Genomic DNA, 19,405 nt, shown 5'->3' with positions numbered 1-19,405 from the left:
GTGTTTTTATCTAGTGATTTTATGTTGTGAACTGCCCTGAGACCTGTGGGTAGAGGGTGGTCTGCAAATAATAATATTAATAATATCTTTATATGGCTTATTCAGAGGCTGAGTGTGCACTGAACAGCTGGGGTCCCCAATGTAACACCCACGAGTACCGTGGCAATGCCCTCTCTCCCTCCTATTATTATTATTATTATTATTATTATTATTATTATTATTATTAGAATGAGATTGGGATGGGGGGCAGGGTTTGGTTTGCAGGGCTATTGTGTGCTTTTTTTGTCTGTGTTTTAGGATGTTTTGCCAAGTTTGGTGGCTGGTCTGAGTACCACCAATTGGTTTTTATCTCCTGTGAAGTGGGTATTACAGTATGTGGCATCCACAGCAGTTTCTTAGATTTCCAAATGTGCTTCCAGGCCCCGAACCACTGCAGATCAATGCTGCAAAGTCAAATGCGCACACCTATAAGCCCTCTCACCTTTGTACAGGTTTACTCCAACTGCCTTTGCATGTGGATAAAGGTAAAGGACCCCGGGCGGTTAAGTCCAGTCAAAGGCGACTATGGGGTTGCGGAACTCATCTCACTTTCAGGCTGAGGGAGCCAGCATTTGTCTGCAGACAGCTTTCCGGGTCATGTGGCCAGCATGTCTAGACCGCTTCTGGAGCAACAGGACACCATGACGGAAACCAGAGCGCATGGAAACGCCATTTACCTTTCTGCCACAGCAGTACCTATTTACAGGGAACGAGGCAGAGGGCCTTCTCGGTAGTGGCGCCTGCCCTGTAGAATACCCTCCCATGAGATGTTAAGGAAATAAACAACTCTCTGACTTTTAGAAAACATCTGAAGGCAGCTCTCTTTAGGGAAGTTTTTAATGTTTGATCTTTTATCGTGTTTTTAGTATTCTGCTGAGAGCCGTCCAGTGTGGCTGGGGAAACCTAGTCAGATGGGCGGGGTATAAATGTATTATTATTATTATTATTATTATTATTATTATTATTATTATTATTATTATATCTACTTCCACTGGTGTGCAAGTAGCTTGGTTGGCAGAAGCTGGGATAAAGCAACACAGATTTGAACCACTGACCTTCTGATCAGCAATCCCAAGAGACTCAGTGGTTTAGACCACAGCGCCACCCACCTCCTTTGCACATACAACAGAGAGAGAGAATACATATTACATATGTCTGTGAAGTGAAGTGAGTGTATTTTGGGAGTTAATGGCCTTTTGAAAGCAATGGGCTAGCTTTTGGGGAAACTATTGATTAACACAGTAAGTGGTGGTTTAAATATCATGCTCATAATATTTAACATTACAGAGTTTTTTAGATTATAAATGAGCTTCGCCGGATTTTAATGCAACATTTTACCACTTAGTCTATTGGGACCTGCCTCATGCCTTGATGACAGACCACACTATTGAATAAAGGAAATGCTATAAAACTCAGCTCACTTTGTCTAATGTTTGTTATTTACTTAATACAGAAATATCTATAATGCCCTGCAATAAGAATTTCTATGTCAGGTTGCTGTTTTTTTAAAATAAGCAAAACAAAACCGCAGACTACCAGGAAAAACAACCCATTTAAATATGTGAATAATAGAAATAAAAAGTAATTATAAAACACAAAGACTAAAATGCAACATGGCATTATAGGTAAAGAAAGATCATCATTGGGTTGTAAATTAAGGCTAAAAGGCCTGAGAAAATAAAGAGGTATTTGCCTGCTGTAAAAAGGACAGCAAGATATTTCTGCTGGCAGACCTCTCTGCAGAGAAAATTCCATGGTTGGGGCACCATGACTGAGGTTGTCCCTCTGATAGCTGTCTATTCCACCCCAAAGCAGAAGAGCTTAATGCAGAGATGGTGACTATCTAGATATTGCTGGACTCCAACTCCCATGGTCCCCAGCCAGCATGGCTAATGGTCAGGCATGATGGAAGTCGTAGTCCCAGCATCACATGGAAGGCCGCAGGTTTCCATCTACTGCATTAATGTATGGCTATGAAGGCACATATGGAAAGAAGCAATTCTAAATGGGTATCCATGCTTGGCATACCCAACGTATTTGTGCCATAGGGTATACTTACAGCATTTTTCTAGCAGTTGTATGTAGATGTATGTCGATAACAGAGCCAGCCCAGGACATTTTGCCGCCTGAGGCAAAGGAGAAGATGCCCCCTCCCAACTGCACGGAGACGGCAATTGAATCTTACTGCAGTCCTGCTGACAGAATAACATACTCAACTGCAGATATAGGCAGCAGGCCATGGGGAACACACAGCCCTCGTCTTCCAAATATCTCACCACCACTCTCTGCCTACTGCTCCCTCTGCCTAATGGTAGGGCCGTCCCTGCAGGCAGACACGTTTTAGGTGCCAATGGCTTTAAGGCTGCAATCCTATGCACACTTCCTTGGCAGTAAGTTTCACTGAACTGAATGGGTTCTTTGTGTAAACACACCTAGAACCAGCTGCTAGGTTGCTCTCTCTTTTTTAATGATCAAAATCTCTTCCCCCCCCACTTTCTCCCCCCCCCCCCACTTTCCACAGCAGGAGAAAGCCTGTATTATTCCTCTGTTTAAAGTCCTGAGTGAAACATGATGTCAGATCTCTCATCTCATCTGCATGTTTATATCCTAAACTGGGCACATTAGCTTTTCTCTTCCCCCCTCCCCCTCCCTCCTTCCCTCCCTCTCTCTCTCTCTCTCTTGCCCATCACACAGACAGAAGATAAAACTCTGGAGATGCAGAATAAAACAAACTCCTGCTCCCCACAGAAAGCAGGTGACTTTGTACTGATGTATTTGCCTGTTAGCTCAGCATTGGCTGTCTTTTCATCTGTCAGTTATTTCCTTCCTGGTTTTGTCAACTTCAGATACACATATATATATAAAATGCGCTTGTCATCTGCATCCTCCCTCAACAGGAACATACAAGCGGGTCGCAATTAAATATACAGATCTGCGCATTGTTAGCAAGATCTCACCCTTGCGTCCCAATCAGAAAGCCGCCGAGTTGGACGGGTGATTGCCACATCTCTGGTTTTTTAATGTGTAAAGAATAATTCCCTTCGCATAAAGCGTATTTGCTATTCCACTACCTTCTTTTGTCAGCGTCCCTTCTGCCACCATCCTCTTCTGTAAAGTATTAAACTTTACCTTCTTCTTCTGTTCATAAATCTTTACAAATAAAAAATGAGTCGCAGAGCTTCCAAAGTAATAATTTTTTGGGGTCTTCCAGCTGCTCATCCTTACTCCTTCCCCCCCCTTTTTTTCTTTTTGAAATAAGGAAACAGCGTTTTCTCAGAATCAGAATCCGCACAGTCAGAGGCTGGGCACAGGGATGTCAGGATTCATGTATGGCGCTGGATTTTATTTAGTGTTTGTTTTGAATCGGGGTGGAAGAAGCTTTAAGGCAAGCAGCATATGCAAAGCCGCACGCTGGGCTACGCACATCCAGAATTGGGTGCCTGGAGTGCGGCTCATCGTTAAAGAGTTTCGTATAAATATTGCTACCCAGATGGAATCCGGTGCGGAAACCAGCACTCCAGTACGAGAGCCCCACAAACTAGGTTGGCTGTGTGCGCTACTTTACAATGGACGGTCCTCTGCCTGAAATAGTCCTCTACTTCAAGGGCTGTCCATCAGATCCAAGTTTGGTTTAAAGATGAAGACCATAAGGAGGGAGGGAGGGAGGGAGAGAGGGAGGTGCCTTGAAGTTCCCCATCAACTGTTATTACTTAGCTGAGCAGACACACAGGGAGGGCTTTTTTTCAGCCAGAACTCACCAGAACTCAGTTCCGGCCCCTCTCAGGTGGGCACTATTGCCATTATAAGAGAATGAGGCATCTATTTTTCTAGGAAAATAGCATTGCAGCCAGGTCACCTGGTCACAGCCTTCCCCTTGATGGTGAGATGCATTCAATCTATCATCATCATCATCATCATCATCATCATCATCATCATTTATTGAATTTATATAGCGCCCTGTACCCAGGGGTCTCAGAATAAAATCAAGATATAAAACTACAAACTACATAATAAAAATACAAACAACAACCCAATAGCCCCCCACCCCCACAAAAAACCACACATTTTAAAAGGGCACAGGATGTCAATCAGATCACCCAAAGGCCTGGTTTAAAAGGAACATTTTTTGCCTGGCGCCAAAAGGTGTATAATGAAGGCGCCAGGAGAATTTCCCTGGGAAGAGCTTTCTACAGATGGGGAGCCACCACAGAGGAGGCCCGTTCTCATGTTGCCATCCTCCGGACCTCTCAAGGAGGAGGCAAACGAAGGAGGGCCTCAGAAGATGATCTCAGGGTCCAGATAGGTTCATATGGAAAGAGGCGGTCCTTGAAGCATTGCGATCCTGAGCCGTTTATCTGCAATCTACTGCAACTACTTTAAACTGACATATCAGTAGTGGTCCGACCTTGGCATCACTGCAGCTTACCTGGTTGGGTTTGGGAGGGCGATAGTGAGGCCTGCCCTGCTAACACCTCTCTGTACAGCTCTATCCTTGCTCAGGTTGACATTTGGAGGTGAAGCTGAACTGTGCACTGACTATCCACTGGAGAAGCACACTTTACCTGGGATATAATCTAATACTCCCGAGTTTGGGGGAATGAGGCAGCTACGTTTATTGCAAGAAATATGTGCTTGATAGGAAAAAATCTGAGTTCTAACTAAGGTAGGAAATGCCTTGAGCCAGATGCCTTCTCTCACAAGGTTGGCATGGAGAAGGCAGTTCAATGGGTGGGTGGGCAGCCCTGAAGCACACACCCACACCCACGACTCTATAATAGAGAGACAATTTTGTTTGGCAGCAGAGCATCAGCAGCTAAGATAGCGGCTCGAAAAGTACAGAGCAGAGGGTCTGCTAGAGTAGAGTAGAGTAGGTGTATAATGAAGGTACCAGGCGAGCCTCCCTAGGGGGAGCATTCCGCAAACGGGGAGCCACCACAGAAAAGGCCTTTTCTCGTGTTGCCACCCTCCAGATCTCTCATGGAGGAGGCACACAAAGAAGGGCCTCAGATGATGATCACAGGGTCTGGGTAGGCTCGTATGGACAGAGGTGATCCTTGAGGTATTGTGCTCCTGAGCCATTCATAGATCAAAACCAGCACTTTGAATAGGGACCCCAAACTAACTGGCAGCCAGTGGTCGGGCCAGGATCAGTGTACTATGCTCAAACCTCTGGCCCTGGTGAGTAACCTGGCTGCCGAATTCTGCACCAGCTGGAGTTTCTGCACCATCTTCAGAGGCAGCGCAACTTATAACGCATTGCAGCAATCTGACCTAGAGGTTACCAGAACATAGACAATGGACGTTAGGCTCTCCTTGTCCAAAAGGGGCACAAGCGGGCCACCGGCCAAAGCTGATGGAAGGCACTTTGTGCCACTGAGGCCACTTGAACCTCAAGCGACAGCCAAGGACCCAGAAGTAACCCCCAAGCTGAGTACCCACTCTTTTAGAGGGAGTTGTAACCCCATCAAGAGCAAGCAAACTCCCATCCCCGCCGCCCCGGTCTTGGGAACCACCCACTAACAGTGCTTCAGTCTTATCAGAATGGAGCTTCAGTTTGTTGGCTCTCATCCAGCCCATTGCCGAGGCAAGACAACATTCCAGCGCATCCTCTGCCCCGCCTGCAGATGTAAAGTAGGTCTGTGAGCTTCTCTGTTAGAGGGAGTTTTCGTACAATACATGACGCTGTGGCATTAAGGTAGCGGTGAAGCTGGCAGCAACATACTCCCTGTTAGCTCACTTTTCTACCCCACCACCTGGGACTGCAATCTGCCTTAGGAGAGGAGGGGGAACACAGCCTGGGGACTCACCGTTCCTGAATGAGGGGTCTGGAGGGAAGAGATCAGAGGTTGGGGTGGGGATGAGACAGAGGCCTGAATAATTCATTTCAAAGTGCCTGAAACATCTCCCAGTCTTTGCCCCAGAGGGGAGGGGTGTGTGGAATAGCTTTCACCCGGCGTAAAATAATAATCACATTTTAAAAAATCCTATAATTACAAAAAGAAATTTTAATGGCGCACCGGCCAATTAAAGCAATTAGCTCCCATCGGCCGTCTCTGCTCCCATCCATTAGGAAACGCCTGGAAAACAGTTTGCTAGCATGATACACCCTGCAGTGAACAACAGGGGGCGCCAGGGGTGCTGTTTTGTAGGATGAAAAGACAGGCAGCCTGGCAGAAAAGCTGGGGTCTGGCTCTCAAGTTATACGTTCTTGGGGGCTTTCTAGACAGTCAGGGTCTCTCTCTGGCCAGGGGTTAGGGGCGCAGCAAGAGATTTCATATATACAGTATATGAAATCTATCCCACCTTTCCAAGGCCTCTGCACCACTCAGGCCAGCTCACCCTCAGGCAGAGAATATTTTGCAAGAGAGAGATCCAAGAATTTTTATTTAAGTGTTGCTCAAGAAGATGTTGTTGTTGTCTTTTTTTCCTCCCCCCCCCCCAACTTCTGTTTTGTACATAATTTCTTCTCTTTTTCTTTTCTTTCCATTTTTTCCCCTTTTCTTCTTCTTCGGATTTCTCTTACTTTACCTTTTTCATTTTTTGTCATTATTGCTGAAACAATTTTGTATACTTTTTCACATGTATGTATTTTAAACCAATAAAGAATATATTTTTTTAAAAAAATGTTTACACTTAATGGCCCAAAGAACCTAAAGAGGAAAAAAAATATGTAAATTAATGAACTTGATAATGGACTACTACAATGGGAGAGTGAGACTCTTTTGGCCCAATGTTTTCTTACAAGTCAATGACTTCTTACAGGACTTGAGTTACATTGGCTAGAGTGCCAAGTAATTTGTTCGCAGTGTACCAGGTCCTGCATTTTCTAAGGCAACTAACAATCCAAATTCCTTTTGAAAAGATAGTGTCCATTTACAATCCACTAGGTAAAGGCCTTGACTCGCAAATCTACCAAGCATTAAACTTTCTAATGCTGCCGTCTCTCACATCTCTAAAGGCACGATGGGAAAAAAGAGATGAGTGAGCCATTAGCTGATACATTCTGCAACAGAATCTGGCTAAAAGTTCCCTGTAAATCCGTTTTAGTAAAAATCTTGATGGTATATATACAGTGGTACCTCGGTTTATGAACACAATTGGTTCCGGAAGTCTGTTCATAAACTGAAGCGTTCATAAACTGAAGCGAACTTTCCCATTGAAAGTAATGGAAAGTGAATTAATCCGTTCCAGATGGGTCTGCGGCGTTCGTAAACCGAAAATTCGTAAACCGAGGTGTTCATAAACCGAGGTTCCACTGTACCCAGTATTATCAAGAAAGCCAACTAAAAATGTATCAGCTATGCATTAGAGAAAATGTAATGTTACTAGCCCATTGGTTCACATGCGGTGGCAATGCCCCAAAGTCTTTTTGTTTTGGAAAAAAGTACTTCAAGAAGCAGACCAAGTCACAAAACAAAGTATCTCTTTGGATCCTAAAATACCACTCCTAATGTACTATTCAGAAACTCTTCAACAACTTTCCCACTCATCTGATGACTGTAGCACAGCTTACTACGGTATTGCAAGACTCTCCATGCAGACCAGCTTGAGATCTGGATCTCAAAACTTTGGGACTTAATATTAATATTGTCCATTAACATTATGGACAAACTGTCAACCCACGTATTGACCAGGTGAGAAAACCACTACTCCTCAATCAACCTAGTGTCGTTTTATTACATATGCAACATTGATATAACATGGCTATGCATCTCCAAGGGCACATGGCAACTTGCCTTTGTTTAAAAATTGAAATTAATTAAAAGTTTAATGTAATTAGACTTTTAATGCTTCTCATAGAAGGTAGGGATTTCTGAATGTTGATTGACGCAATAATTTTTTAAAATAAAATCTGTGCACATGTCCAGCCAGATTGTTTTTGCAAGGTCTTCTACAGTCTCTGGAGTATCAAGGGAGATTTGGGCTTCTGCAAATCTCTGGCAGAACGGAATATTCTCTACCAATTTAAAGAGGGTTGAAAACAGATTTCACTGTTGTGGCTTCCCACAAAGAAACAATGAGCTGTAGTTTTGCAACAATTCTTTGTTAAAAGATGCCCAGCATATCAGCCAAACTATATCTACAATAGTAGTACAGTAGACATTATAGCCATTATACCAGGCATCCCCAACCTTCGGCCCTCCAGATATTTTGGACTACAATTCCCATCACCCCTGACCACTGGTCCTGTTAGCTAGGGATCATGGGAGTTGTAGGCCAAAACATCTGGAGGGCTGCAGGTTGGGGATACCTGCGCTATACAACGCCTTTTGGGGAAATTGCACACCTATTTATTTCTGGTTATTTCAATGTTTTAGCATTATTTTTCTAAATTTCAGATGTTCTCCATGTCATCGATAACTGTATGTATTAACTAGCTGGTTAAAAAAATAAAGAAGCAAGAGAGAGGTATAGAAGGCAGGGCGGAAATCTACTTCCTATTGGTGGTGTTGCAATAAATTTTGTGCTCATCATAGGAACCCCTACTAGCTCCTACAAAATGCAAATTTCGAAGGATGCCTGTGTTTCACTTAACATGTTTGTTTCATAAACGTGTGATTAGGTAGTGTGAATTGGGTATATTTGCCTTTGAATAAGAGCAGAATCAATTTTGTTCTCCATCCCTACACACACATAACGCCCCAGAACAATGTTATGCCTGGGACAATTTGGAAGATGCAAAATGGTGGCCAAGTTACCAATAGAGTTGAGGCTTGTAGCAGCAGAAAAAATAGTATCTTGGGAAATAAGAGAGAAGCTGTGATGCTGTGATGCACAATAGGTGGTCCTACTGTAAAAAAACAAAACCTATTGGAGGTTTTCTTCTCCCAATGGAGAATATTCAGAGAAATACCCCAACCTTGCCTCCTGCAAACAGAACAGAGAATTTCAGAAGGCCATTTTCACTCAGTTTATACTGTAGCTACAGTTATAATGCAATGAAGAGAAATGAGAGCATCTCCTTCCTTTTCCATTCATGCTCATATGCATATCAACTCTTAAAAGGTGTGATTACAAATGTCTAAGGCTGCAAACCTATGCACGCTTACATATGAGTAAGTCCCATTCAACTCAACAGGGCTTACTTACACATAGGAGTGTACCATAAGTCTTGATCTGCAAATCTATAGTAAATAATAACAACAACAATAGCCATTATTATTGGGCTTACTCCTGAGCAGACACACTTAGGAGTGTACCATAAGTCTTGATCTGCAAATATATAGTAAATAATAATAATAATAATAGTATTTGCAAGGTTTTATCCAACAAAAAAATATGAACTCATTCCTATCCTATAGATACAGATATAGCTAGATATATATATATACACACACACTGTGCCAATATTAGAAAGATAGAAATGTGTTACTATCACTTTCAATCTATCTCTGAAATATACAGGGCTACATGGTTTCAATGACAATGCCTCAAAAGTGCCTCCTGTCTCTGATTGGGGAGAATCTACTGCCACCAATTCGATTTCTAAATTTCCCTCTTCTCCAAACAAGTCTCATTATGCTTACACACACACACACACACACACACACACACACACACACACACCATGTAAAAATGTTTGGATTTTGTAAATGCAGATTTGATGGCTGCAAAATTATATGCATATATGTCCTTTCATCTTCCGGGTATTTCACAGGCATAAAACCCTGAAACCACTGCTCCGCACTGGAGTTACTGCATTCTGGAGAGAATAATTTCTCATTAGCACAGCACGAATGATCAGAGATGGAATTATGTACTTTGACAATACATACCAATAGCAGCAGCCTTTTGACTGAAGTACACGTCAACACTAAGTCAAAGAGCATGTCACCTGAGTGAAAAGAAGAAGAACAACTAGCGATACACTATGGATTATCCCTACCAGCTCAGACGGCCTTTTTTCTGGGTATCGGTTCAAATGCATAATATGGGAGAGCCTATCCCGATACTCAGCACATACATTCAAGTACGTGTGTGCCCCACTCCTATTTCTGCTGCAAAGAGTACCCTTTGTGTTATCCAAGAGAGTTGAGGGATCAACACACACACACACAATCCCCATAATTCAGGCACTGCTTTTCACCCCAAAGTGTGCAGGATTAGGCACCATGATCTTAATGGATTTTCCTAGATGTAATTCTGGAAGGGAGTATGAGCAGTGCAAGCAGGTGGCTGCACTGGCAGAGAAAAAACTTTTGCTTTAGCATCTGATTTGTTTAGGGAAAGCTATAAGAAAAAGTCCTCTTGGGGGCCTACTGAAGGTGGGCACCAATTATTATTATTTTTCAAATGGAAGAACTGTCTTTAACAAGCTGTCTAAAACAAATGCCTGAAATATTCATTGGTCAACTTCCATCATCTCAAGCAGACCAAAAACCCTCCACTTCATCCTTTAGCCAACAAAATAGTTCTTCCAATTCCAATATATTCTTCAACTAGTAAAACGGGAGATAGACTAAATGTAAAACACACACGTATATCTGATAAATGTATGCTTCATTTGAAACAATATATGCATTCATTTAGTGATTTTTAATGAAATCCTAGGCTTCTCTACTCAGAAGTAAACCTTACCTGCTCCCAGGAAAGTGTGTATAGGATTGCAGCCTTTAGAAAGGAACGATTTCTTCTAAAGCCTTTGGAAAGAAGTAACTCAGTCCTTTTACTTTCTTTAAAGAAATTAGTTCTTCTGTACTAATAATACTGTTATTATTTTATTATTATTTAAACATAATAAAAAAGAGTGTTTGATGAATTACCTAGAAGTGGAATACATCTCATCACATTTTATTTGAACCTTTGATCAGATTCAGACATTTTCTCAAAACATAGGCTGTTGGTTTGAACCAGGTCATATCTTGATGGTGTTGTTGTTGTTGTTGTTACCATTTATAAAGAAATTAAAGAGGACTGGAAGGAAAAAAACAAACCAGTTTCTATTTAAAGGGCTTACCATCTCAGGATTAATCTCTTACCCACTTGCCAGCTCTTTGATCGCTCAATGAGGAATTAAAAATTGAAGAAGGAAAAAAAATCTCATAAAAAAAACATTTTTCTATGTATTTTTCCCCCTCCTGCTAATTTATAAAATAGTGGAGCACACAGCCAGTAGTCACACTGTCTTGCATAATCCAGCCCTTCTACAAAAGAACCGGAATCTGATCAAGGTAGGTTTAAACAGGCATGGCTTGCCAAAGGATGCAAATCGAGCGCCCCCTTGTGGCTGCGCACAGATCCGTCTGAATAGTCAGATTAATAACAAGCGCATCGGGTTAATGTGGCTTATTCAACAAAAGATGAACAAGAAGCGACGCAGGCACCATTCTACAAAAATGAACTGTGATATCCTTTTGATGGCTGTAATTTATTCTGCATAGTCCCTGGACTGAAACGATCAATTAGCAGCCTGAAACACACTGTGAAGTAAATTGTCACACTCCCTATTACAGGGTGGTTATCATATATTTATAAGGTGCGTTTTCTGCAATCAGAGCCAACAAGGTGTTGAGTGATCAGTCATAAAAGAAATTCTTCAAAAAGCGGGCAGGGAGGGGAGAGAAACCCTCACATTGTGTACAGGCAGGCGAAATCTTTGTGACAGTCTGATATTACACCTTCCTTCGGTGGGTGTTAGATTTTTATCTGTGGAAGGCAAAAAGCGAACTCAAAATGGGAGCCCAGCTACTGCCAAACAGATAGTGTTGCCATATTTATTTCAAAAAGTGAAGACCAAGACACTCCCCCAAAGTTGTTGAGCTTTATTAAGGAAACAAATCCAAATTGTAAATTGTGAACAACCCCAAAGTTGTTCAGCATTTATTTATTTTTAAGACAAACCCCAAAATGTGATTTTTCGATTGACACATTTCGGTGATCCCCCCCCCCCCCCAAGACGTCAATTGAAATGCCTGTAATGTCTGGGAAAAACCAGATGTATGGCAGCCCTACAAATATATTGCCAGACTTTTCGAGCCAATGCAGCAGGAAAAGTTGTGGCTTTTGGAAGAGGTTCAATGTACCCATGCCTTCGGAAAAGCCTCTCTTGAGTGACTTACTCCCCATTCTCTTCCTCTCCTGCCCTGGACCCAGCAACTTTGGCATCTATTTGGTCTTTTTTTAAAAAGGGGGGGGACAAACTTGATTAAGCGGTCAAACATTGGTTCAGATATTATTTTACATATTTATTCATCAGAACGGTTAACAAAACGCAGAATTATGCCAACAACAAAAACAACTGTTTTCAGGGTGATTCTGGAATCGCGTTGCTCCCATAAGCATCACAGAACACCAGGCCAAATCATACACAAGCCCCTTCTTTCCATTAAAAATCAGAATAAAAAAAATATCAATATGCTTGATGGTTAAAGCACATGGACTGGGATATGGTTGTTATTATCAGTTACACAATTCGTATACTGCCTTTTATCTGAAGATCCCAGGGCAGTTCACAACAGAAAAATACAAAACGGGATAAACAACAACTACACAACTAGCTCTGCACACTCAAGATGGATTGTGTTTCTCAAAAAGCAAGCACACTCCCCTTTGGTACCACGTGGAAACAATTTTTTTTAAAAAAAACACATGGAAATAACTTGTCAAAAAATAGTCTGTAATAAGGTATCTTACTTGCAGCCTGTGGCTGTGGCACTGGCTTCCAGTCTCAAGTGCCTTTGTTGCCATGATGCCCCAATAGAACCAAGCAGGGAGGAGGATGGAAATAAAGCTAGAATTAGTTGGCTCTCATTGGCTCTGGCGGTGCCAGATTCAGGGTGCTGTGAACACTTCCTCCTCACAGGCTGCCAAGGGGGTACCTACTAAAAGTTGGGGGTGGCGCCAAATTTTGTCCTCATTCAGGACACCACATTACCAAAGTTCACCCCTGGCTCTCGCTCCACCTACTATTTTGGCCTCCCTTCTGCCCTGCCACTCCCTGCCACTACTGCATATGCATAATTTGAGATCAGCAACTTACCTGGGTAATGAGTCCACCACAGGCCAAACATGACAGGTAGACCTATGGCTGCTTCTACCCTGGGCATTTACTGTAGAATAGCCATGCTTTGTTCACTTACCTTTTTATGAGGCATCTGCATGACATCAGGTTCAAAACATGCACCTATGCTTTCTCTGTTCAGCTACCCTCCCGACCCCACAGGTAAGAAAACGTGGGCTTTTTTAGCACAATGGAACCATTGCATAATTTCCTCAGGTATAGCTGATCCATTGTGCAGCTATTCAGCTTTCCTTGCTGGTTATGACCATTATAGAATTGATAGAGTATTGATAATTGATCATTTCTTCCTCTATGGGTCATTCCTCCTCTCTAGGAATCAACTCCATCTCCTTAACCTTTTCCTTTCTAAGTAGCATTGCCATATCGGTTTCTATTCCTCTTCCCTAAATTGCAGTGCAGGGGGAGAGTGAGAGGGAATTTTGAACCCTCTCCATCCTAATGAAAATTACACACACACAAAATTTGGGTATGGATAAAGGGCGAGTGTCCAACTGGTTACAGAATGTTATTTGGATTCTAGAAATCTGGAAGCAAAGTTGCTATTCCACTTCCAACTTAAAGCAGAACAGCAATGGTTGGTCCATATAATCTCAACTCACTCTTCAAAGGAACGTGTTCATTTAGATGAATCAGTGTTCATGTTTCAGATGATGTAACCACAGGTGTGGGTGAAATGGTCCTAGAAGAGAACAAGGAAACTAGAGAACAGTAACTTAAGATGGATAAATGTGAAGTACTCCTGAGCACACAATTCACGTCCTCCATTCTTGCTAGACTTGCATTGTTCTCATTCAACAAGTGGTGTGGGCAAATGCCCAACTCTACCTTCACCTCTGATCTCACAGGTAACTTAAGGAATAGCCTTAATCGTTCTACCCGGAAACTGAGGTCCGGTGCCGAGGGCCTTCTGGTGGTTCCCTCACTGCGAGAAGCCAAGTTACAGGGAACCAGGCAGAGGGCCTTCTTGGTAGTGGCACCCGCCCTGTGGAACACCCTCCCACCAGATGTCAAAGAGAACAACAACTACCAGACTTTTAGAAGACATCTGAAGGCAGCCCTGTTTAGGGAAGCTTTTAATGTTTGATGGATTACTGTATTTTAATATTTTGGTAGGGTATAAATAATATATTATTATTATTATTATTATTATTATTATTATTAGCCAACTCCTTTCTGCAAGAAGTGGCATGCAGCACAAGAAGGGTCCTTGTGGACCAGACCAGTGGGAATCTAGTCCAGCATCTTCTTTCACAAAGTCACCAACCAGATCTCTCAAGGATGCACTCAAGTAAGGCTTGACAGCAAGAGCCCCCCTCCTACTGCTGTTCCCCGGTGACTGGCATTCAACTGCACCCTGCCTCTGAACATGGCTATTAACTATTGACACACCAATCCTCAATGAATTTGTCTAATCCTCTCTTAACACCATCTAAATCAGTGGCTACCACCATATCTTTATATATGAAGGACTTCCTTTTGCCTCTCCTAAAAACACAGGCATTTGATTTTACTGGGAGAAGCAAGAGACCCTCTTGGATGATCTCAAGTACTAGTATTATTCCACATTCTCCATGGTATACATAATTTCATCAAACTATTTCCTATCCCCACAGAGCAAGAGACCCTCTTGGAGTGTCATGCTGGGAAACTCTTCATTGTAGGCTCAGATGTGTGTAAATAAAACCAAATATCATAAAGGCACCACAGTCTCCGCTGTGCCTCATTTCCAAAAAGGATACACAAACCCTGGGTAAGCACCTGGACCCCTACAATCTCACACTGCTCAGAGATTGGAGTGGTGTGCAACAATATATTGTTGTTGGCATCCGTCTGTCTCAAGAGATGACGAAGGGTGCCCGGCGGGGGGGGGGGGTGTGTCCAAACCACTGTGTTAGCAGCACCCAAGTGACAATATGTACTGCATAAAAACAATTTGTAACACTTAATTACGTTGTGACACATTTGCCATCTTGTTGCCCATTGACCCGGAAGGAAAACTAAGCAAAGGAGAAGAGGCAGCAAGCTGTCCAGCTACAATGCAGAAGGCTCAGAATTGCTGGTTAGTTATTCTGTGCGCTGTTATGCCCCCTGGTGGTGGGAAGATCTTGCTTTGCCCACACATGCATAGCACATGGAGGTTAAATAGTAGCAATGTGCTACTTACAATTGTACTACAAGTACAGTGGTACCTCTACTTACAAATTTAATGCGTTCTGAACGCACATTTGTAAGTTGAAAAAAAATGTAAGTCGAATCCCATAGGAATGCATTGGGAGAAAAAATTCGTAAGTAGAAGCAACCCTATCTAAAAATTCGTAATTAGAAAAAATCCTATCTAAACTGCATCAAAGATGGCGGACGGAGCTCCATTCGTAAGTAGAAACATTTGTAAGTAGAGGTACCACTGTATGTTGTGATAACCCTTGGAGTGTACAATCATTGTCATCATGTGCTACGTTGGGGCCGGAAGAGAGGGAGATATGTGTTTTTTGTTTCACAGTCTACTGATATTTTCTACACTTTTTTTTTTTTACTGAGGGAGGGAGGGTTAGCAGATCCATATCATTAGCTATGTCAGAAGATACCTATGGCTTTCTAATGAATATGTCTTCAACCACAGTTTGCAGAGGTCCAGCAGAAATGTTATTAAATGTTATTTAACCAGTGTCACGGTTAAAGTGCCAGACTAGGACGTAGAGGAGACCAGGATTCAAATCCCCACTCAGCCATGAGACTCACTTAGCAAACTTAGGCTACACACTGTCTCTCAGCCTCACAGGGTTGTTGTGAGACAACGTGAGGCGACGGAGAACTCTGTCACGTTAAGACTTGGATGAAAGGGTGGACTATAAGTGAGGAATTATAGGAATGTGCTAAAAGCAGGCCTTGAGGGGACCCCAAGGTTTGCAGGTTGAAAAAATATTTAGAGGAATATCCAGAGTGGAAACCAGGAAAGCTCAGTGTCCATAGAATACTGACTAGTGAGGTGCTGGGAGAGATTACCATAAAGAGGGATGGAATTGAGAATTCTGGAAAAGCTGAAATCCTGCACAGGATCACGGGAAGATCAAGGAAATTAATAGTACCAACTAGACCAAGGGAAGTAATAGTACCACTGTAATCTGCTCTGGTCAGACCTCACCTGGAGTACTGTGTCCAGTTCTGGGCACCACAGTTCAAGGAGGATAGTGACAAGCTGGAACGTGTCCAGAGGAGGGCAACCAAAATGGTCAAAGGCCTGGAAACGATGCCTTATGAGGAACGGCTTAGGGAGCTGGGTATGTTTAGCCTGGAGAAGAGAAGGTTAAGGGGTGATATGATAGCCATGTTCAAATATATAAATGATGTCATATAGAGGAGGGAGAAAGGTTGTTTTCTGCTGCTCCAGAGAAGCAGACACGGAGCAATGGATTCAAACTATAAGAAAGAAGATTCCACCTAAACATTAGGAAGAACTTCCTGACAGTAAGAGCTGTTCAACAGTGGAATTTGCTGCCAAGGAGTGTGGTGGAGTCTCCTTCTTTGGAGGTCTTTAAGCGGAAGCTTGACAGCCATCTGTCAGGAATGCTTTGATGGTGTTTCCTGCTTGATAGGGAGTTGGACTGGATGGCACTTGTGGTCTCTTCCAACTCTATGATTCTATGATCACATACCCTCCAACGTTTCTCCAGTGAAAATAGGGACATCCTAAGGAACAGTGGGCTATGCCGGGATCAAATCAGAAACAGGGACGGCTTCTCTAAATCAGGAACATCCCTAAACACTTGGAGGGTCTGGGATCACTCCAGACTGTAAGGTTTTGCAGCAGGCTTCACTTGTGAACTACTTGCAGCTGCTGTGAGGTGCTCTCTGCTGAAGGTATCATGAGATCCTTGACCTTTCAATATCCCAAGGCAGCTGTGGTACCTTGCCAGGCCATTGCTCTGCAGGACCTCTCGTCGCCCTCCTCCATGCCACAGCAGGCTGCATATGAAGCTTGGTGAATTAAGACTGCTGGAGAAAGAGGCCCATGAGATGCTTCTTCTGAGGTTCACACACCACCTGCAGGAAAGGGCCTAGTGAACCACCATCAGCGAACACACGAAGGCCCCAAATGATGAGATCATTGCAGAGAGATTTGAAGCCGGCTTTCCTCGGCTTTCCTCGGCCTGCTGCCCTCTGCGGCCGAAATGCTCGCATCTCTCTCAAGTGAGCTCTCTGACATCTCTGAATGGCTACAAAATTACCTCCTAATAGACTCGTAAAGAGTCACTTTCCTGAGCTACCTTGTCCTCTCTCTCTCTCTCTCTCTCTCCATCCCTCCACTCCTTCCCAGCTACCCGCCCCTAACTCATTTCTCTCAACTTTGTAATCAAGAGCCCAATTTTGTCATTTGGAAATACTAATTATCTAATCACGCTATGCAGCTGAAACGCACTTGTCTGCCCAATTAGCTAGGACAATTATTAAAATTCGGAGGCCTAATTATGTCTCAATTTAATGCTGGCAAAGCCTGGGCTGGAGCAGTAATTAAAATCCCTCTCTTTTGCCTCTGCCTTTAGGGCAGTGGCTGATTAGGAACCTGTCAGAGGCGGCGCTCAAGCAAACCAGTGAAGCATGCGGTGCAACATGACCCTACATTGTTAAGTGTGTCAACATATTAACCTGAATTCCCTTCAGCCCACAGACTCACATGGGAGAAGAGGAGGCGGAGGGTAGATATGGGGACGGTGGGGGGGGCATCTAAACCATGCATCATTTTATTTTTTAAAAAAATAAGTTCTTTTTAATTAATGCTACGAGGGATCTGATAGGGGTTTCGAGCTACCAAATGCTGCAAGTCAAACAGCAACTTTTCATCTTATTCTTGTTCTTATTCCCAAGCAAGGCGGCTTTACTCAGCTCTGCTTTTCCCTCTTTACCACAGGGGAAAAAATAAAAATCCACAAGATTTCTTTTTCGGGGAGTCCGGCCTCCACCCCAGCTAATTTGACTTCCAGTGATGACTAGGGAGTTTTATGTGGTTTCCCCCTCCCCTCCTTTTCCTGTTTCATGAGAGAACACAAGTGAACGTTGAATTCTGGAAGAATCAAACAGAACCAAAGGCATAAATAATGTGAAAAGCCTGGGATTTAATACTCGAAAGGAGCTAATAAAAGGCTGAAAATAATTAGTATCCTAATATTGGGATGATCTCTCAACATTTTTTTTAAAAAATGGTAGCTGAGAAGCCTGGAAAAGCGTGTTAAACAGAGTTGGGCAAAAATTGAGATGTCAGACCTCATGGGCCTATGGCCTGTGGGTTCACTTGCTAGCAAATGTCTCTCTTTGAATCTTAGCTCATACCGTAGCTTGCATCAGACCAGGATTTTATTCCCTAGAAAGGTTACACCATAGTCTCTCCTAGAGCAGAAACTCTGTGTGCCCTACATCTCGACAATGGCCTTGCTCTGAGCCTCTTTCGATGAAGTGCAAATCTGTGTTCTGACTTGTTCTATTGGCTGTCAGCATGTTTTCCTCTTGTCAGCAGCAATTGACTGGTCAGGTTCACCCTTGTACGCCAATTGTAACAGCTCATTGACAGACCAGTGACCCAGCCAGACCTGATAATGGAAAACTATTGATTTTCATGGGGCTCAGCAGATCTGAAACGAACAACTGATGTAATGTCATCAATTGCCTTGGAGTCTGATAGACAAAAGTACCAAAGATCTTCTGCCCGGCCTGACAGTTTGCTGGTGAAAAACACAAACTAGACTTTATCAGCTTGTCCCAGTCGTAAACCACGAGCAATCAGCCCCCAGTTAAACAATAAGGGCTGAAGTCACACGCTACTTTTTGCAATAGGATAAGCAATCCAATAGCTGAGGTTTTTCCCATGTTACCTTTGGCAAGTAGAGACACGATCGCTTACTGCAGCAAGCACAAAGAGGGGTCTTTGGAAGAGCATAAAATAAGAGCCTGCTGTCTTTGGAGTTTTCTTGGCAGGGATACTGGAGTGGCTTGCCAGTTCCTTCTCCAGGTGGATCACATTTAGTCAAAACTCTCCACTATGACCTGCCCATCTTGGGTGGCCCTGCACGGCATAGCTCATAGCTTCTCTGAGTTATTCAAGCCCCTTCGCCACGACGAGGCATTGACCCATGGACTGCAAGAAGATCAAACCTATCCATTCTGAAGGAAATCAGCCCTGAGTGCTCACTGGAAGGACAGATCCTGAGGCTGAGGCTCCAATACTTTGGCCACCTCACGAGAAGAGAAGACTCCCTGGAAAAGACCCTGATGCTGGGAAAGATTGAGGGCACAAGGAGAAGGGGACGACAGAGGATGAGATGGTTGGACAGTGTTCTCAAAGCTACGAACATG

Source organism: Zootoca vivipara, chromosome 7 (assembly GCF_965207765.1).
Source record: "Zootoca vivipara chromosome 7, rZooViv2.hap1.1, whole genome shotgun sequence".
In the NCBI taxonomy this organism is placed as follows: domain Eukaryota; kingdom Metazoa; phylum Chordata; class Lepidosauria; order Squamata; family Lacertidae; genus Zootoca; species Zootoca vivipara.
The sequence above is the reverse complement of the archived record's forward strand: the minus strand, read 5'-3'. Positions refer to the sequence as shown.